At 39.6% G+C, this 22,005-nt stretch overlaps 1 protein-coding gene across 3 annotated transcripts in view; it reads left to right on the plus strand.

Annotated features, from left to right (window-relative positions):
• FANK1 (fibronectin type III and ankyrin repeat domains 1) overlaps window positions 1-22,005 on the plus strand; it is a 103,346-nt gene that overhangs the window by 15,104 nt on the left and 66,237 nt on the right. Inside the window, exon 1 of one of the 3 annotated variants that reach the window (XM_059398793.1) lies at window positions 2,066-2,182. The exons of the other annotated variants lie outside the window; for them this stretch is intronic. The gene's annotated coding sequence lies outside the window, so the exon portion shown is untranslated. Of the gene's footprint in view, window positions 1-2,065; window positions 2,183-22,005 lie in introns of those variants that run through there. 3 annotated transcript variants of the gene reach the window in all.

Raw genomic sequence — 22,005 nt, forward strand, 5'->3', positions numbered from 1 at the left:
TGGAGGTAGCCAGTCCTTACTGATTATGTGCTCAGGAGCAAAAACTTGCTTGTGTCCTATTTAAGGACTAACAGCTGCACCACAAACTGTAACCTTGTGCCTTTCCAGCGAAGAATGAAACATATGTAGAACCTTCCACCACCTTCCTTCTCTTACCTTCAGAGTGGTTACACCTCCATTCCTTGTGTTTTCTTCTTTCTTAGCATTGCCAACATCTTTTTTGAGAGCTTAAAACTTCAGGGAAAAGAAAAAGTTACCACTTTCCTGGACACATTGGAGACTTCTAGTTTTTTAAAATTCGTTTCTTTTGTTTGTAATGTAGCCTGGTGGGTTTGGAATCTAATTAAAAAAAATTATTTGGTAAAAGTTCTAACCTTTTTAATCACTTAGCTGTTAGCTAAAACTTAATACGTAGTGTTCAGTTTCCAAGCCAAACAGTGTACACATTCAGAGTTTTCAAACCTTCTAAGAAACCACAAAGCTTCAGTTTAATAAGACCTGGAAATACAAAACATATCTATTGCCAATGATCCCAGTTATAAAAATTCTTTGGTTACTGACAAGGGTATAAGATGATGAAGGCTTTTAAGAAAAATATGTGACTTCTGTCTTCTTGCTGTTCAGAATTGGTGATAATTAACAAGCATCCAACAAATAACTTTGAAGATAGACTCATGGGTCTCCATCCTTTTCTGACCGTGTGTCTGCATTTTGACGGTCTCTCATTCTGCTAAACTTGAGCCCTTTAGCCGTCTGCCAAAAGGAGGGTGTATTTGTCCAAGGCCTGGCACTTGACACGTTTCCCTCCTCGCTAATCAGCAGCGGGATAGTATCTTGATGACACAGGAGTGGTGAGTCAGGCTGGTTAGCCAGAGTCAGGATGGTTTGTTCCAGCTGTTTCTGCCAAAGCCATCCCTCTGGTAAGCATCCTTGCCACCACTAATTCCAAAGGGCCTCTGTTTACTTTGAATTCCTTCTAGATAAAAGTGAACCAATTTACAAAAATGTGATAATGCTACCAACACTTAAATTACCATTAGAGCTCCTATTTTGAAACTTCCTACATACCCATTACAGTGTGGGGACAGTACTCTTTTCCCTCAGGAAAACAGCCTCTATGGTCAGTGTGTTTTTCTCCCAGCACTGAATATGTAACAGGCCTCATTCTTCTGTGAGGTAACCGTCTAAACTTACACGAACTTTTTCATTTTCCTAGGCTTAAAAAAAAAAAAAAGAAAAGAAAAAATCTCCATAATCTCTTTTGTGGTGATTCCCATACCCTACTCTCTGCGTCAGTTGGGTGGTACCCCCCAGGAGTACAGGAACCACACCTGCTTGTTCACTGTGGCGCCGGCATTGGTTGAATAAGTAAATGGAAGACATGAAAACGTGGGCAAGATCGAAAACTTCACGACTAGGGGAACCCTACAGTGCTATGGGTAAAGAAATGTTGACCCAAGGCAGTGTCTTTGTTTTGTTTTATTTTTACCATATTTTTCCCCAAGGAGTAGAATTTAAATTCTCTTTAAGAAAAATGAAATACTCAAAAGAGAAATGAAGTATGTATGTATGGTTGAGTTTGAAAGGCCGCTGTAGTAACTCAGATTCCACACACCCCCCCCCCCCCCCCATTCTCTGCTTCAGGAACTAATTTGGAGGAACATTGCTCCAATGGAAGGTCCATGATCCGAGGCGTGGGTCTCACCGTGGGCTTACTTTTACTTCCTGAAGATTTGATTGCCCGTAGAAGGGGAGAGGAAGAGAGTGGTTGTGATCAAAAGTGTGGGCTATGAATTCCTGGGTTGGGTGAGGCCTGGAGGCAAAATTAGAGAATTTCTGGCAATGAACTTGCATCCCATCTGAGGGAGGTTTGGGTGGAGGGAGCCTGGAAGGCTGGAAGTGGTTGGCAAAACCCTGGGAAAGGTTGGGAAAGACTGGTAGATCCAGTTCTACCAGGAATCCATCCAAGAATATTCAACTTGAAAATGACACAAAAGTGCCTTTGCCATATGGGGGAGAACTGCCCTTCCGGGGGACAACTTCATTTGCATATGCACAGACCAGAATCCTCTGTTGGTACTGGTTCTCTTCAACTTATTGTGACCTAAACTGTGCAAGGCTAGGCTGGAAAACCTGAAAATGGATGAGGTGAACAATGCAGATTTTCCCCACTGACGTACAGGTATTTTCTTATAATTCATAAATGGTTGGCATTTTCCAATTTTAGATTGCTCTGTATTAACTTCATAGTTTGTAATAACTGTGATACCTCTGAAAAGTAACTCGGAGTGGTGGCTTTCCAACAGCCTGCTTCTGTAGCACCTTCAGCAAAGGGCCAGTGTCTGTAGAGAAATGACAGGAAGAGGAAAAGCAGTGTAGGCTTCCAAGGGCAACAAACTGGGAAGGTTAAAATACCGATGGCATGAGGAAGCTAAGGGAGGAAAGTTTGGTTGCAGATTCCTCTGGTGCCATCTCTGGACTGGGAAGCCTTTTTCCAGTAAAAGAAGAATTTACATCCTGCCTTCAGGCATACATGAGGGAGGGCAAAGCTTTTCCTAGGTTTGCTGGGGCTTAATTGCCTTCTGTTCAAAACAATTTTTATGTGAAAGAGACTTATTTTGAGGTGACCTATTCTGGTTTTCTTCAATAATTTGTCTTTCAAGGGGTTGATCTATTTAATTTGTAGAATTTCCGAACAAAGGTCTGAGGTATCCTTTCTTTGTAGTATCCTCTCTTAATCCAATGTCTGTAGGGTTTGAAATGGCACTTCCTTTCTTTTTTTAACAAAAATTTAATTTAATTAAAAATTTTTTTATTGTGTTATGTTAGTCACCATAAAATACATCACTGTTCCAAGATTCATTGTTTATGTACCACATTCAGTGTTCCATGCGCTACGTGCCCTCCCTAGCCCCCCCACAGGGCTCACCCTTTCTTTTTCCTGGTGTGGGTGATTTGTGTTTCTCCCTTTTTCTTGCTCAGTCTGCCTAGAGCTTTATTAATTTTATTTTTTCCCCCAAAGAACCAGCTTTGGATTTCATTGACTTTTCTATTTTAAATTTTATTGGTTTAGTCTCTTCTATTTATTCTCCTGCTCAGCTTTTCTCTGAGTAGATATTTAGATGGTTGACTTGATACTTTTCTGACATAATAACTTAGTGCTATAAATTTTCCTCTTGGTACACATTTTTGAAAAGTTGATACGTTCAGTTCAAAATATTTTCTAGTTGTCCTTGACCCACACATCATCTAAAAGTACGTTGATTTCCACATTCTTGGCAATGTTCCACAAATGTTTGATTTCTGACTTAATTCTGTTATCAGAAAACTTACTTGATTTGACTATAATTCTTTAACATCGTTGGGGTTACTTTTATGACCCAGAATATAGTCTATTGCCTTCTGCTATGTTGATCATTCTTCCAAGTTCTGACTTCATCTCACTCCGCTTGCCATTTACTTTTAAGAGTCCTGGAGTCCTTGCGTTTTATATTTTGTCCAGAGATTTTCGCTGTAATCAGAGAATGACTGGCTACAGCATGAATACTGCATCTTGGCCAGCACCATAAATTGTCAACACATTTTTAAAAAAATACCTGTTCATCCGCATTGAATAACATTGCCCTGTAAATATCTTTGCCTGCAGTCGCCTTGTTGGCCTTGGTAGCAAGGATATTTTTTTCTTAACCTCATGAAATAAACCAGGGAGTGTTTCTTCTTTTTCTATTCTCCGAGACAGTTTATGTTAGATTTCTTTCTTTCTTTCTTTTTTTTTTTTTTTTTTTTTTAGATTTACTTATTTATTTTAGAGGGCATGATGGGAGGGGCAGAGGGAATCTCAAGCAGAGCCTGTGCTGAGTAAGGAGCCTGACGTGGAACTCAGTCCCAGGACCCCGAGATCACGACCTGAACCCAAACCGAGAGCTGGATGCTGAACTGACGGAGCCACCCAGGTGCCCCAGATATTTAACTTGTGTATTTCATGGAACATTTTGGTGAAGCCCCAGGAACCTAGAAATTTTAAGGGAAGATTTTGACTACTGGTTCTAGTGTTTGATATGCAGAAGAGGTCTCAGTTTTTCTACTTTTTGAGTCCATTTTGACATTGCTTTTTCAAAGTCTTTAGGTCTAAAGTATAATCCTCATTTTAAGCTGTTTATTAATTTTTGTCTCTTTTTTCCTCACTAACTCTTGCTAAAGGCTTGTGAATTTTATTATGCTTTTTAAAGAACTGAGTTTCAGCTGATTGATTCTATTGTCTGTTTCTTTGTATTTTGTTTATTTGTTATGTCTTTCCTGTTTCTTTGAGTTTATCTTGTTCATTTTCTTTTTTTTAATCTTATTTTTCAGTGTTCCAAGATTGTTCATGCACCACACCCACTGCTCTGTGCAGTACGTGCCCTCCTTAAATCTTGTTCATTTTCTAATTTATTGACTGACTCTTAGCTTAGTTCATTGATTTTATTTTTCAAAGTTTTTCTACAGTACGAATTTAAGACTATAAATTTGCCTTAAGAATGGATTCAACTGTATCTCATAGTTGTATCTTTTTTTTTTGTATCTCAAATTTTTGATAGAACTGATGATAATGAATTTTCCTTGTAATTTTATCTTTGATCAATGGGTTATTCAGAAGTACGTGTCCCAATTTCTACAATGTGAGTTTTCTCATTATCCTTTGTTTCTTACTCTCAGCTTATTATGCTATTGTTAGAGATTGTGATATATTCCACTTCTTTAAAATTTGTGGCTTGCTTTAACACTCAGATATATGATTAATATTTTGAAATTATTTTACATTTACTTGAAAGGAAGTCTGTTTCTGCAGTTAAGATACTGTGTTGTATACATGTCCATTGAGTCTTTTTTCATAATTTTGTTAAAATCTTCAATATCCTAATTTTTTTTTTAACTTTTTCTATTGCCTGAGAGATGTTAACATGCCATTGCAATTGTGGAATTGTCTATCTCCTCATATTCTGTCAACTTTTGCTTTTAATTTTGAGGCTATATTGGGATCTATGATTTCAAAAAACATGTATCTTCTTTGTAATTTGAATTTCTATTGAAATCCTTTCCTCATTTATCTATGCTCTCAGCTGTATCGATGATTGACTGATGTAGCTGCAGTATTTTCGGTCACCCTCTGCTGTGTGTATGTGTGTGTTACATGTATGTTATAGTGTCTTTCAGCCCTTTTATATCTTTATATATTTTTTAAAGATTTTATTTATTTGAGAGAGACCGAGAAGGGGGAGGGAGGAGCACAAGCAGGGGGAGCAGCAGGCAGAGGGAGAGGGAGAAGCAGGCTCCCCACTGAGCAGAGAGCCCAATGCTGGGCTCTATCCCAGGCCTCTGGGATCATGACCTGAGTTGAAGGCAGATGCTTAGTGGACTGAGCCACCCAGGTGCCCCTGTATCTTTATATTTTCGATAGGACTCTTGTAAACAGCATGGGATTGGATTAACAATTTAACAACTTCTAACCGAATCATTTATTCACTTTGCATTTATTACATATCCTGATGTTTTGGGATTCTCTCTATACGGTTGTGTATCTGACATGTATGTGTCTGATCATCTTATTTTATATTTTCTACATGTCCCTCACAATCTCCCATTTTCCTGTCTCCTTTGGACTAGTTTTTTAGAAGTCTTTGTTTACATTCTTTCAGTGATTATCATACTAATCTGACCCTGCGTATTTGTTCTAAAAGCCTAAAGTTTACCTCCTCATGTTACAAGAACTTTAGAATATTTTAATTGCTTTAATTCCTCTTGAATTATGCTATTATAATGTATCTAAATTTATTCCTTTTCATCTCTTCATTTGGAGACGATGGTAGATTCACATTCAGTTGTAAGAAATAATACAAATATATTCTTTACTCAGTTTCTCCTAAGGGTAACATGTTTCAAAACTATAATATAACACCACATCCAGGAGGTGGACATTAATGCACAGATTTTATTCAGATTTTACCAGTTTTATGTGCATGCATATGTGGGTTTATTTAGTTCTATTCTCTCCTATCATGTATAGGACTACTGTTGCCCGGATAGAGAACAGTTCTGTAAGAAAGCGCCTCCGTGTTGCCCTTTTTAAGCCCCAGATGCTTGCTTCTCTCCCTAACCACTAACCTGGTCTTCCTTTCTATAATTTTGTCATTTCAAGAACATTATAATGTATCAAGAACATTTAGTATCTAATCTTCTGAAATTGACTTTTTTCATTCAGCTTGATTCTCTTAAGATTTATTCAAGTTGTTTGGATATATTTTAGTCTTACCATTTTTGTTTTTCTATTTCATGGGTAATTTTATTGTTTTATACACTTAATTGTAGCCATAAATTCACTATTTTCTCTCCCCATCCTTCATTTCTTCTTGTATCACTCAAGATCACTTTCTTCAGCCTGATTTACATCTTTTAGGATTTGTTTAGTCATAGTCTCCTGGGGCCAACTCCCTATGTTTCTGTGTCTTGTACGCTGTCTTTATTTCATTCTAATACGCTTTTTTTAAAAAAAGGAACTTTTTAATCGAAATATAAGCTACATATAGACAAGTGCATATAGGTATAAGAAACATACAATTAAGATTATAAAAGTACAACTGAGTGAATATTTACCTAGTTGATAGAAATGGAGCATCACCAGTACCCCTATAAGCTTCCTTTATATTCCTTTATATTCCTTTATATTCCAGTTGTTACTTTCCCTCCTCCCCAGAGAAATTCCGCATCCTGACTTCTTATACTCGTAGAGGAGTTTTGCCCATTTTTGCACTTTATAAATGGATTTTTTTTTTTTTTGCCTGTCTTCTTTCTATCAGCTTTAGCTATGTGAGACTTCCTCATAGCAATGGTTAGTTAATTTTCATTGTTGTATAAATTCTATTTTACTAATATCCCATAATATAATTACTCTGCTGGTGGTAGGAAATTCGGTTTCTAATGTGGGTCTATTATAAGTAATATGGTTGCGAGCTTTCTTGTGCATCTCTTTTGGCTCACATGTGTCTGTTTCTATTGGTTCTGTACCTGGGAATGGGGTGTTGTTTTGGTAGAACATGCTTACGGTAGGCTTTGGGAGATGCTGCTAAACTTTTTCTACTGGTTATGTCAGTTTATACTTCCACACCTGGTATGTGAATGTATCAATTATATCCCATCCTTCCCAATACTTACTATTGTGTCAGTTTTAATGTATTTTTAATTTAGTTTTTCTGTTGGGTATGTAATAGTATCTCACTCAACTTGAATTTCCATGATGCCTAAAGAGGTTGCACATACTTTCATATATTTTGATATTGGCCATGTAGATATTCTCTTTGTGGGGAAGAGTCTTTTCAAGTCTCTTGCCTCACTTTCTCTTGAGTTGCTGGTTGTTTTTTTTTTTTTTTTTTCTTTCTTATTTAGTTTTAATGTGAGGGAGTTCTTACATCTATTCTTAATCAGAGTCTGTTGGTTAGATGTTGTTAGTGCTTTTTCATTCTCTTAACCGTTTCTTTTTTTTTTTTTATTTAAAGATTTTATTTATTTGACAGAGAGACAGTGAGAGAGGGAACACAAGAAGGGGGAGTGGGAGAGGGAGAAGCAAGCTTCCTGCTGAGCAGAGAGAGCCCGATGCGGGGATTGATCCCAGAACCCTGGGATCATGACTCAAGCCGAAGGCAGACACCCAAAGGACTGAGCCACCCAGGTCCCCCAACTGTTTCTTTTGATAAGTAGAAATAATTAGCTCTAATTAGTCTAATTTATCAATCTTTTCCTTTATGGTTAATGTTTTCAATGTTCTTTATAGATTTCTTTTGCCTAATCTAAGGTCATAAATATATTCTGTTTCCTTTAAGAAATATTTTCAGGTTTATATCTATCACATATCTGGATTTTTATGTATGGTTTAGACTTTTTTCATCTGGTTATTCAGTTGACTTAGCACAATTATATTAGAATGACATTTTTTCCAGGGCTCCTGGCTGGCTCATTCAGTAGAACGTGTGACTCTTGATCTTGGGCTTGTGAGTTCGAGCCCCACATTTGGTGTAGAGATTACTTCAGATGACTTCCTTTTTTCACCATTCGGCAACGCCCCCTTTATTATAAATCAAACACCAGAGAGCCATATGGATGCTTCTCTGGCCTCTTAGCTCCTTAGTTGATTTGTCTGTAATTGTTCTGGGAATAAAATCATAAAACACAGCCCCCACTCTTAAAGGTATTTACAATCTAATGTAGGAATCAGTTGAGTAGCTTAGTTCAACATAATATAGTGTGGAAGAAAACAATGTTAAAACTGCTCATGTTTAAGTTTTCAGAATTAATCTGTTAAGATTCACTTTAGTAAAGAAATTCCATAGGAAGACTGTTTTCATAACAAAGATATTTTGTGTTTCATTACTTGGATTTTCTTTATAGTTTACCATATGTGAATATATCCCTAAGCATATACTGTTTACTTTTACCAGTTTAACTTTGCTATAAAATGGCATTTATACCACATGTATTCTGTACTGTTTTTGTTATGGTTCAATTTAAGCTTTTAAGACCAATTATATTTTAGTGATAGAATTTCTAGCAGTAGGAAAAATTTCATGCCAGGTGGTTTCCATTACATTGGTAGTTCCTAAGATCTGGTATACAACATCATTTTAGGTGGTATTAAGACAAGCATTTTTAAATGATCACTTTATATTTTAATATTTTCTATTGGTTAAAACCATAGTTTTTCATTTACTTACAGCATAAAATTTCAAGCCAACATAAGAACACTTTGGCCAGTTTTGCAGGTGGTAGATACTTAGTTCCTCTTTGTAGAATGCCAGACACTTGAAGTGGGATGGAGATGGCCTGTATGGATGACCTGGCCTGAGATAGTGCCTTTCCTGGCCTAGGGAATGAGAGAGGAGGTTTTATCATTGCCTCCTTTTGGTCAGGGCTACTCTGCAGTCAAGGCCAATTGCTCCCTAAGAAAGTTACCATTTTGGCATAGGAGGAGCAACTACACAATACTGTGCAAAAGGTGAAATCTGTCTCTGTTTTGCCACTCTTCTGCCATGAGTGCCTACTCACCACTCAGCGTATGAGGGAAACCCATAATTCAATGTCAACACATTTGTGATTTCTCTGGCTACAAGATGAAATACCATCCATGTCTGGTCTTCTCTGACAGACAGAAAGATAAAGGGTAGTATCAGGGTGCTTGGGAGGGTTTTGGATTGAGAAGCTGGTGAGTAGATCCTATGAACTATATCTTGAGGAGGGCTTCGGTTCCAGAAGGAGTATGAAGCTATAGGAGGGTGGGTTTGTGAGGACAGGACAGAGGCCAAAGGCCAGGCGTAGAGCCAGAGTTGGGGGAGGAGGAGAGGGAGCTTTGGGCGGAATATTCCTCATCCAGAGCGACAGCATCAGGCCATGGTGCATTTTATGGCAGTAAATGGAGCAGAGTTTATCATTTAATGTTCAGGTCACACAGTCCTCGGCCTCTGAGGAGGAAGCAGGAATCCACAAGACCTGACCATGCATGAGGGGAAAGAAGCAGCCCACGTAGTCCAGGGAAGTTAGGTAAGAGTTCAAGTGTGGGACGGTAGGAGGAGGCGGAGCTCTCCACGACCACCGCTAAGAACCAGGCTGGACGGGGAGTTGATCTGGGGGAAAAGAGAAGCTCATTTTAACCTGTTAAAGGTTTGAGGTCGCTGGGGGCCGCACAGGAAGCTGGGATGAACAACAATGGAAAACCTAAGCAAGGGTGCCGGGGGTCGGTTCTCACCAGGCGGGGGACAACAGCTCAGAGCTGTCCGGGCCGCATGGGACAGAGACTGACAGAATGGCCGGTTGGATACATAGCTAAGGAGAAGAGGAAAGGCCACAGCTAGTGAAATGATCTAGTACAATGGCTTATATGTGGCATTTCATATATATTTGTTGAAGTATTTTTGAAATACCTGTGCAGACATTAAAATACATAGGGAGACTTTAACTTTTGGAGGTCGAGCTTCTGGCAAGCTCAACCTTGGGATGTGGTTTCATATATGGAGGTAAAAGAAAAAGACGTTTACGTTCTCACACTGGTCAGCTTACCTGAACAAGGCTTTCCTTCTCCGCCTCCTGCTATTGTCTGGCTGCTGTTTAATAAGTATGACTTGAGTTCCCTCTTCCTTAGAAAATTGGAAGTCCACAATGGCTATTTAAAGGCTTATCAATGCAACTGGAGGCAACAGCTGGCAACTGCTTTGATGGGCGGAGACTGGACATTCAGACTGTGGCTGCCCCATTCCCGTAGATCACCAAAGAAAAGAAACCGGCGTCTTTCTGAGGTGGGACAGGTTGCACGGTCAACAGACGTCGTGGGGCAGGGTGAATTCGGGCAAGGTCATGGGCAGCCGCAGCCTCTATCGGGCAGAGCGCTGGGCAAGGGCTGAGAGGAGCCTGGCTCTGAGGGAGACTGGCCACAGGCAGGAAGTGCGGCTGCGCGCGCAGGCCGATGTCTGGCTATTCAGAGGGTTGGAGCTCTGGGTGGAACTCCAGTGCTGGATGAATTCAGGCTGATCCTAGAATTTGATGGAAGGAACAAAACTGACTGGAGGGGGGAAGGAGGGCCGCAGGAGGGCGGATCTTACCTCTTCAGTATTGTGAACGGAGCTCTGGGCAGCTCACCCAATAGCTGGAATGGGGCAGAACCAGGATTCCATCCCCGTCTGGCTTCACACTCCTGCCTTCCCCACCAGGCCACACGGGTCTGTTGCTGCTTGTAGGCCATGAGTGCCGGCCCTGCAGCCAAGTTGTCCTGGGGCTCACTGAGCTGTGGGTCCCAGCACCATGGTCTTTCCCCTCCCCGTTAGCTCAGTGCTCGAGTCCGGCTGGGTTGAGAGCGTTTTTCCAGCACGCTGGGTCCCCTGCCGGGGGTGTGTGTGTGCGGGCAGAGCTGCTCTCTCCTCATTTCACCATGGACTGCCTTCTATTCTGAAGGAGGTAGCCTGCCACGGGGCACTCTCTCCCCACCCACCCCTTTCATTCCTTTGCTGACAGTCCTCCTGTCCTATCGGATCATCTTCGGAGTCCTCTTCCGTCATTGCACTTGTCCTGGTTTGCAACCCGGGCCTTGTCCGGTTCTCCGCTCACTGCTCCGTAGAACGTCAAGCTTCAGGAAGGCAGAGGCCACGTCTGTTTGCTCCCCACTGTATCTTCCTAGTTTCACACAGTTCCTGACCCCTGGAAGGTCTTTAATACTATTGATGATGGAACAGGAGAGCTCAAAAACCTACCTCTGCATGTATGATTAATTAACTGACAACAGAGGAGTCAAGAATATACAATGGGGGAAGGATGGGCCCTTCGGCAGTATTGGGAAAAGCGGACCCCATCTTACACCACACATAAAATCCACTCGATGGACAAAGGACTTCAATGTGAGACCTGAAACCAAAAAAAGAAAACATAAGCTCCTTAACATTGGTCTTGGCACTCATGACTTGAATGTGACACCGAGCATAAAAAGAAACAGATGGGACAATATCAAAAGGAAAAACTTCTGCATAGCGGAGGAAACCAACAGACAAAAAGGCAACTTGGAGGATGGGAGAAAATATTCACAAATCCAAATTATATAAAGAACTGAAACAACTCCATAGCAAAAAAATTTTAAAAATCTGATTAAAAAATGGGCATTGGACCCGAACAGACATTTTCTCAAAGAAAATCTATGAGTGGCCAATAGGAGGCCACTTCTTTCTTTCTTTCTACAGGCCTGCCTCAGAGTTCTTGCAGGTTTGGTTCCAGACCACCACCGTGGAGCAAACATCGCAATAAAACAAGTCAAAAAAATTTGGTTCTTTTTTCCCCAGTACATAGAAGAGTTATGTTTACATTGTACTGTAGTCTGTTGATTGCAACAGCATTATGTCTAAAAAAAAAAAAAAAAAAAACCCAAGGCAACATACATACTTTAGTTGAAAAAGGATCGCTAAAAAAACCCTCACCGTCATCTGAACTGTCAGTGAGTCAGAATCCTTTTGCTGGCGGAGGGTGCAGGCTCCGTGTTTCTGGTGCTGAGCGAGCAGGGCGGTGGCGGCTGAAAGTCAGGCGGGGAGCCTGGTAGTTCCTTAGTGTGGAGTTTGCTGCATTGGTGGACTCTTCTTCCTTTCACACAGGAATTCTCTGTATCATGTGGTGAAGTTTGACCGCCTTTCCCCACAGCAGGACTCTCAGCATCGGAGTCCGTCCTCTGAAACCCTGGGGCTGCTGCACCAGTCAAGTTTATGTGACCGTCTCAAGCCTTTGCTGGCATTTCACCAGCCTTCACAGCATCTTCACCAGGATTACAGTCCGTTGCAAAAAACCACTCTCTGCTCGTCCATCCCAAGCAAGTCCTCATCTGTTCAAGTTCTGTCGTGAGGTCTTGTTCATCTCCAGACAAGCTCTTGGGTGATCAGGTGCATTATCTATGAGCAGCAACGTGTTGAATCTTTTTTTTTTTTTTTTTTTTCCCCTGAGCACTAGGTCCCAAGAGTAGGCTTAAAATATTCCATTAACCATATTGTAAAGGTGTGCTGTCATCCAGGACTTGTTCCATCGGTAGAGCCCAGGAGAGTAGACTGAGCATAATTCCTAAGCACCTTAAGATTTTTGGAATAGTAAAGGAGCACTGGCTTCAATGCAAAGCCACCAGATGTGTTAGCCTGGTGACTGGCAAGGGTCAGCTTATCCTTTGAAGCCAGGCACTGCCTTCTCTCTGGCTGTAGTAGTCCTAGATGACAACTCCTTGCAACAGAATGCTATTTTGTCTACCTTGAAAATTTCATTGCAGGCACCTTTATTACCCTCACCTGATGTTCAGATAACCCGCTGTAGCTTGTAGGAAGAGCTACAGCAGCTCTTGCTTCTTCACCTTGTACTTGGATGTTACGGAGGCCACTTCTTTCTTAAACCTCATGAGCCAACCTCTGCTAGCTTCAGACTTTTCTTCGGCAGCTTCCCCAGCTCTCAGCCCTCACCGAATTGGAGAAGCCGGACCTTGCTCTGGCTTTGGCTTTGGCTCAAGAGAATGTTGTGGCTGGTTCCATCTTCTGTCTACTGCTAAAACTTTCTCCATATTAGCAATAAGGCTGTTTTGTTTTCTTATTATTCATGTATTCATTGGGGTAACACTCGTAATTTCCTTCGACCGTCTTGCCTTTGCATTCACAGTGTGGCTGTTAGGAAGCTAAATTAGCTTTCTTGTGCTGGTCTTGACTTTTAACACGTCTTCCTCATGAAGCTAAATCATTTCAGCTTTTGACTGGAAGTGAGAGGTGTGTGGCTTTCAGTTGAACATGTAGAGGCCATTGTAAGGTTATTCATAAGCCTAATTGTAATATCATTGTGTCCCTGGGAATAGGGAGGCCCACGGAGAAGGAGAGGGGTGGGAACGGCCAGTCAGTGGAGCAGTCAGAATCCACACAGCATCAGGTTAACCTCAACTAAGTTTGCTGCCTTCTATGGGCGTGGTTGGTGGAGCCCCAAAAGAATGACAGTAGTAATACCAAAGATGACTGATCACGGATTATCATAACAAGTGTAATGATAATGAAAAATTTTAAATATTGTAAGAATTACTGAAATGTGACATGGGGACATGAAATAAACAAATGCTATTGGAAAAATAGCACCAATAGACCACCTTCATGTAGGGTTGCTGCAAAACTTCAGTTTGTAAAAATAAATTACCACTCCCTCCCCAAAAAAACCCTCAATATCTGCAAAGCACAATAAAAGGAGATATGCCTGTACATGCAAAGATACTCAGAGTCCTTACTCATCAGAAATGCAAATCAAAACCTTTTGAGCTAGCACCTCAGACCTGTTGGGATGGCTGTTGTCAAAGACAAGAGAGAACAAGCGCTGGCAATCATGTGGAGAGCAGGGAACTGTGTGCACCATGGGTGAGAACGTAAACTGGTGCAGCCAGTATGGAAAACAGTATGGAGGCTCCTCAAATTAAAAACAAAAATACCAGGGCACCCTGCTGACTCAGTTGGTGGGGCTTGTGACTCTTGATCTTGAGGTTGTAAGTTTGAGCCCCACGTTGGGGGTAGAATTAAAAAAAATCGTTCTCCGATGTGATCCAGCAATCGCACCATTGTGTACATATCAGAAGGAAACCAAATCACTGTCTAGAAGAAATCTCTGTGCCCCATGTTCAGTATAGCGTTACAGCAGCCAAGACCTAAAACAACGTAAATGCCCAATAACAGATGAATGGATGAAGAAAATGTGCTATATTTATATGTACAATGGAACATTGAGCCTGAGAAAGAAGGAAATCCTGCCATTTGTGACATGAATGGACCTTGAGGGTGTTATGTTAAGTGAAATAAGTCAGAGGAAGACAAATACGACATGATCCCATGTATAGTGGAATCTAAAACTGATCTCACAGAAACCGAATAGATTGGTGGTTGGCAGAGGCATGGGGGTTGGGCAAATGGAGGAAGGTGGTCAAAAAATACCGACTTTCAGTTCTCAGTCCTGGGGCTCTCATGAACAGCATCGTTGATGACTACAGTTAACATGACTGTGTTGTTTACTTGGAAGTCAGGAGGAGAGTGGATCTGAGAGGTTCTCAGCACAGGAAACATTGTAATAATGGGAGATGATGAAGGTTAACATATTCATTGTACACCTGAAGCCATTACATTATGTCAGTTAAAGGCCAGTGAAACTAGAAAACAATACTATTCAATGAATGAACACATGAGACTGCCTTCAGTTAACTTTGTTTCTTAGTGCTTAGTTGCCATGTAGGTTGTTAGACCACAGCCCTGTTTTCCAAACTGCCTTGAGTGTGGTAAGAAACTGCAGGCTTGCTAGGAACTTGAATCCCATTCAGCGGCAGACGGAGATTTTGTGAGTTCTGAAGCATTTTGAAGAGTCCTCTTTAAGAGATAAAAGGGAAATTAGAGTCTATGTGCTGCCAGAATGAGCGTAAGAATGGAAATTATGAACGTAAAATTGGTTATGAAGGTGTATACTTACTCAGAATGGCAGAAAGCACAATTAATTAAAAACACAAAAAGCTGCCCAAATTAAAATAAATGCCACAGAAATCCAGAAAGAATAACATTTTTATTAATTGATTTCTGTTCTTTTTTTTCTACATGTTCCGGCTGTGTGCCATTGTCTTCCCTTTTGAGTAACAAGTGACCTTGGAGTTTTGTGGCTAGAATAGAAAGATAATTTAGTCTTTCCATTAATGTGGTTATTAAACTTCTTACTCTAAAATTATTAGGCATTTTGCTGAATATTCTTGCTATAACAGCAGTTTTGTTTTATTTTAACGCTAATGAGGGCCCCTAGCAGGATAAAGTCTGCGTACTTCTCGGAGCAAATCCTGTGTATGCAGGGGTCACTAGCCCAGTTGATGGAAGGTTTCTCAGACTCCAGGAACCTGTGGCATTTCTTCCTGGAGCATCAATTTTACTTGTTAGTATATACGATGAAACATTTTTATACTAAAATAAAAGCCAGAATATCCTACAGTAGAATGGAAGATCCATTAATTTTTAAAGCCTAAACACAAGACTTTATAAGGCCCTGATTTTGAGTTCATCCCTCAGCACTCCCAGATCTGAGGTTGTCATCTGGTTTCCATTCTAGTTCTTCCATTTGTGTTTAGATTTACTTGATCTTGGTGAATTTGGGCTTTTACTTCTTTACTTAACTGGAACTTAAAACCTACTTTAATTGAAGTATACTGTAGATGTGGAAATTCAGGTTGTGGTTAACTGAATATTCACGAAGTATACATAGCTGTATATCTAGAACTGGAGGCAAGAAACAGAACTTGACCCCAACCCCAAAGATCTCCATTCAGTTCCTTCCACACACTGCCTCTGCTCCATGCTCTGGTTTCTTTCTTTTTTTTTTTTTTTTTTTTTAAAGATTTTATTTATTTTATTTGACAGACAGAGATCACAAGTAGGCAGAGAGGCAGGCAGAGAGAGAGAGAGAGAGAGAGGAGGAAGCAGGCTCCCTGCTGAGCAGAGAGCCCGATGCGGGACTCGATCCCAGGACCCTGAGATCATGACCTGAGCCGAAGGCAGCGGCTTAACCCACTGAGCCACCCAGGCGCCCCCATGCTCTGGTTTCTAACAGTGTAGCTTACTATTGCCTGATTAAAAAAAAAATGTGTATATATATATACACATATATCATATATATGATATACATATATACAATGTGTATTTATACATATATAAAATGTGTATATATATATACACATATATACATATATATGATATATGTGTGTGTGTGTGTATATTTTAAAAAGAGTGAGTGGGGTGGGGGTGGGGTGGAAGGGGCAGAGGGAGAGGGAGAGAGAGAAAATCTCCAGCAGACTCCGCACTGAATGGGGAGCCTGACATGGGGCTCCATCTCCCAACCCTGAGATCATGACCTGATCTAACCGACTAAGCCACCCAGATGCCCCTAGGTTTGACTGGTTTTGAACTTTAAGTGGAACCATCCCATCTGTACTTGTTTGGATCTGGCTTATTTACCCCTACATTGTAAGACTCACTGGTATCGTCGTGCCCAGTAGCAAACCTTTCACTCTACTTGCTATTCTTTTGTCTGTATATACCACAACTTACATATTTCACTGTTGGGCATTGGGATAATTTTTACATTTTGGCTGTGTGAATAAATATCACTATGATTATTTTAGGACCTGTCTTTTTGTGAACATGTGTATGTGTTCGTGTTGAGTGTCTGTAACTAGGAGTGGAATTGTTGGGTCCTAGGGTATACATGTGACCAACTTCGGTTAGACATGGTGGCTGACACGCTCCCCAGTAGCGTATGAGAGTTTCAATTGCTCTGCCTCCTCATTAGCCCTTGGTCATGCTTTCTGTCTCTTTAATGTTAGATTTCCTGGCACCTGTGTAGGGGCGTTTCATTATGGTTTCAATGTGCACTGCAAGTTCATGAAGCATTGACAGCTTAGAAAAGATTCTGCTTTGCAACTTGTTTTTGGTATCATGTAAATTTTCAGAATAGTTGTCAAATTTGGGAAGACCTGTAAATTTTATTCATGAAATTTAAGATTTCAGAAAATGTTCCATACACAGAAGTCTGGATGAATAAACTGTGATACACCCATATGTCCACACAATGGAGTGCTACGTAACTGGTTTTTTTCTTTTTAATTTTTTTTAAAGAATAATCTCCATGACCTGATATGGGGTGATTTATTTATTTTGTCACATGTTATGACTGTCTCTCAAAATAGCATTACACCGTGCTTTATAGAAACTGAAGACAAATTCCTATCTGAGTCTCATAAGGTGCCTAGTAGAAGATCAACTTGCAAACATCAGTTACTACATTTCTATGTAATAAATTGTTAGGAAGCATAATTTTAAAATATCATTATTATATAAAATTCAAAGGATCCTAGGATTACATCTAACAAAACATGTGAGTCCTGTATGTGGAAACCACTTCACTGAAAGACATACTAATGACTCAAAAGTATAACGACTTACAGATAATTAGTATGACCAAGAACGTTCATAGCTGGACTATTTACAATAGCAAAAACCATGCACCTATTGCTGGAATGGCTGAATGAATTATGGCATATTCACATGATAGCGTATAACGGATCAATGAAAAGCTACTCACAACTTGATAAATGATAGTAACAAAATTTCATGAAAAAGCAAGTCTCAGAAGATAATACAGTTTAATATTCTCCTATAAAGTTAATATACCAGCAAAACTGAACAATAAGTAGGGACTCATACATACAATGTTAAACCACTTTTGCAAATCATAGGAATAGGGAACACACATTGGTGGTGGTCTCTCTGGAGGATTAAGGAGTAGGATGAGGACAGGACACAAGTACAGGCACTGGTATACATACATTTCTCAGTCTTCAGCTGGTGGTCCTTTACAGCGCCTGCTTGATTATGGGCTTATATATTCTACATACTCTAGTGATAGCAGGAGTCATAATGAAAATGATAAAATAACTAAGAAATAGCCTTGATATATCAATTTTATTTGTATATACTGTATATATTATATATATAACCTATACTATGATATATATGTTGTGTACACACACACACACACACACACACACAATAATGAATTAGAAGCTACAATGTAGGAACGGAACTTCCTACATGGCATTCTGGAACTAAATCTGCAGGGTCTATATGAAGACAATTTTGAAAGCCTACTGAGAGCCATAAAAGGAGACTTGAAAGTGGAAAGACCTATTTTTTTCCTAGAAAAACTTATTTCATAAAGATACCAATTCTCCTTGAGTCTATAAATTTAACATTTTATAAAATTTTTGAAGTTATTTTCAGCCTAGATAGGTTAATTGTAGAATTCATGTATGTAAAATGAGTATGTGGGTATAGGCAAAGAAATCATTAAACAAAGATAAAAGTGACTAGAACTGAATAGAAAGCTTCAGTAAACCTGCCTGGAACAGGTAGGTGGATGGACATAAAGGCCAATGAAGCAAACCAAAGCGCAGGAATAGACCCTTTATTCAAGAGACAATTCATATATGATAAAGATAACATTTCAAATCAGAGGTGAACTTGGGAATGTTTAGTACATGTTAGGGGAGCCAGATAGCCATATTTTAAAACCTAATTTCAGAAGGATCAAAGATTTAACTCTTAAAAAAGTAAATCTAAAAGAAAATATGAAATTTAAAAATAACCTTGGCCTGGGGAAGATCTTTTGAAGCATGACTCAAACTACTGAAGCCACAGAAGATGAAGTTGACTATGTAAGGAGGAGGAAAATAAAACTGAATAAAAATGTGTCGGTGGGAAAATGTTAGTTCATCTTAAAAATAATGTCTTTGATATGTAAAAATTCTGCAATTAATAAGACCAACTATACAATAGTACAGGCAATCAGCAAGTTTCAAACAGACATTCCACATGTTTTCTAAAAGCAAATGCAAGTAGGTTTTAAACATAAAAAAAGGTTCAATCTTAAAAGTTCAATATTAGAGAAATGTTAATTAAAATGACAAGAAAGCAAACATTGGCAAATGAACAACTCAGTTAAAAAATGGTCAGAAGATCTGACCGGACTCCTCACGCAAGAAGATACTCAGATGGTGATGAGCATATGGGGGTGCTCTGTGTCCTGTGCCATTAGGGAACTGCAAATTAAAACAACAAAGGAAGAAAACAAATGAAAACAAACCACTTCATACCATTAGAATAAAGAAAATCCAAGACTCCGATAATACCCAATGCTAGTGCACATGTGGAGCAGCAAAAACTCGTTCATTACTGTTGGGAAAGCAAAGTGGTACTACTGCTCTGGGAGACGTTTCGGCAGTTTCTTATGAAACTAAAGATGCTCTTACACAGCCCCAGCAATCATGTTCTTGGTACTTAAAGAAGTTCAGAACTTAGGGCTACGCAGAAGTCTGCTTGTGGATGTTCATGGTAGTTTTGTTTATAATTGCTAGATTTGGAAACAACCAAGATGTCCTTCAGTACGAGAATGGATAAATAAGCTGTGGTATATCCAGACTCTGGAATATTACTCAGCACTAAGAAGAAATGAACTACTAACCCATGAAAAGACACGGAAGAACCTTGAGTGCATGTTACTAATGGAAGAAGCCAAGACTGTAAATGGATCAGTAGTTGCCGGGGATTAGGGGGAGAAGTTGGGGGTCGAAGGCTGAGGAGGCAGAGTACAGAGGATTTTTGAGGCAGTAAAACCAGTAAATCTACTCTGCGTGATACTCTAACAGTGGATACACGTCATTATACATTTGTTCAAATCCAGAGAATGTACAATGTCAAGAGTGAGTCCTAATGTGAACTATGGACTCTGGTGATGATAGACCAATGCAGGCCCATCAGTGATAACGAATGTACCCCGCTGGCCAAGCATGTGGATAGCGGAGAACGCGGTACATGTGTAGGGTTGGGCTATGTGGGAACTCCATACTTCCTACTCAGTTTTGCTGTGAACTTAAAATTGTTCTAAACCAATCTATTTAAAAAATGACAAGGAGATACCATTTTAAAATCATCTAAATATTTGACACACTATATTTTTGAGGGTAGGGAAGTAGGCATAATTTTTGCTGGAGCATGGAAGGAGTATCTTATTACTCCAGCCTAAAAACATATAATCTGACTTGGCTATTGTACTTCTAGGAATGTATCCTGCAGACACATTCTTATGGGATTGAAAATATCTACGGACCAGGATATACAATGCATCATTATTCATAATAGGTAAAAAGTTGGAGATATTCTAAATGTCCTACAAGAGGGAATGGGTCAAATAGAGTACATTCATAAAATCACATACTTTGGGTATCAAAAGGAAAAGTAGAAGGTAATTCAGTCTTTGATCACATTAAAAACAATGTTTGGCAGAATTTCAGCTCTGCAACTCATTCAGCGTAATGTCAGGTACTTTTTAAAGATTTTTGCTGTTAATTTTGCTGTAATTGCCATCTGGTTTCTTTCCTGTATAATCCACATTTTCATGGGTCAGGGCAATCATGGATAGTATTAAACAGTTTGTCATTGGGGTCTTTGTAATAGCAGCAATTATGAGTTTCATTTATCTTTAAATTATTTTTAATGAGAATCTAGCAAAATATTGAATATTTCCCTGATGTTTGTATGATCCACTTTTCTTCATTCATTGGGTTATCAGAAATCGAGAGCCTACTCACTTTATTTGAAATTTACCCTTACCATTTAATTACTGCTTTTACTGAGATCTGAAAATTTTCCTCTTACAATTGGTTTTCTGATGTTAGAATAATTTCCACTAAATTCACTGCTCCTTTTTAATCACTTGTTTCATATTCCAATAATTTTACACTTCTGTATTTAATAGATTGAAATCCTTACCTATCTGTCCAAATCTAAAATTTTTTTTTAAATATTTTATTTATTTATTTGACAGAGAGAGATCATAAGCAGGCAGAGAGGCAGGCAGAGAGAGAGGGGGAAGCAGGCTCCCTGCTGAGCAGAGAGCCCGATGCGGGGCTCAATCCCAGGACTCTGAGATCATGACCTGAGCCGAAGGCAGAGGCGTAACCCACTGAGCCACCCAGGTGCCCCCAAATCTAAAATTTTTAATTTAGTGAACTAGTCTAAAAGGATTTTTTCCAACTTTTACTTAAGATGGCATAGTCAATCTTTCTTAATTTTTAAAGCATTAAAATGTTTAAAAATAATCCACATATCATAACCTATGTCTTCTAAAAAACTGTACCATCCAGTGTTTAGCAGTGATACTCAATTTTAAGAGTATACTATCCAATTTCATGTATCGCCCCCAAAAGACCCACCCATCCCGATCAGCCGTCACTCTCATTGTTCCCCAGCCCCTGGCAAACACAATCTACTTCTGTCTCCATGGATTTGCCTATTCTCGATGGCTCCTATCAACAGAATTCTATAATATGTGGCCCTTTGTGCAAATTTTATTAACTTTTTGAATAAACACATGACTTACGTTCAAGTTTTTCTCGCCATAGAAAATGTATTTCAGAGTAGTTAAAATTGCTGTTGTACTTCAAGATGTGCTGTGGCCTGGCTGGCTCAGCTGGTAGATCTGCCAGTCTTGATCTTGGGGGTTGTGAGTTTGAGCCCCACACTGGGCATAGAGCCTATTTAAAAAAAAAAAAAAAAAAGTCCTAAAATGTTATGCTGTAAGATCTCACTGCATTGTCTGTAACAGGCAAACCATCTCACTATGCTTAGACTCTTAAAAAAAAAAAATCCTAGTATCTTCCTAGGAACAACGCAAAAGGCAAGGGAAGCAAGGGAAAAAATGAACTACTGGGATTTCATCAAGATCAAAAGCTTTTGCACAGCAAAGGAAACAGTTCACAAAATCAAAAGACAACTGACAGAATGGGAGAAGATATTTGCAAACGACATATCAGATAAAGGACTAGTGTCCAGAATCTATAAAGAACTTAGCAAACTCAACACCCAAAGA

Source organism: Mustela nigripes, chromosome 4, assembly GCF_022355385.1.
Source record: "Mustela nigripes isolate SB6536 chromosome 4, MUSNIG.SB6536, whole genome shotgun sequence".
Lineage (NCBI taxonomy): Eukaryota > Metazoa > Chordata > Mammalia > Carnivora > Mustelidae > Mustela > Mustela nigripes.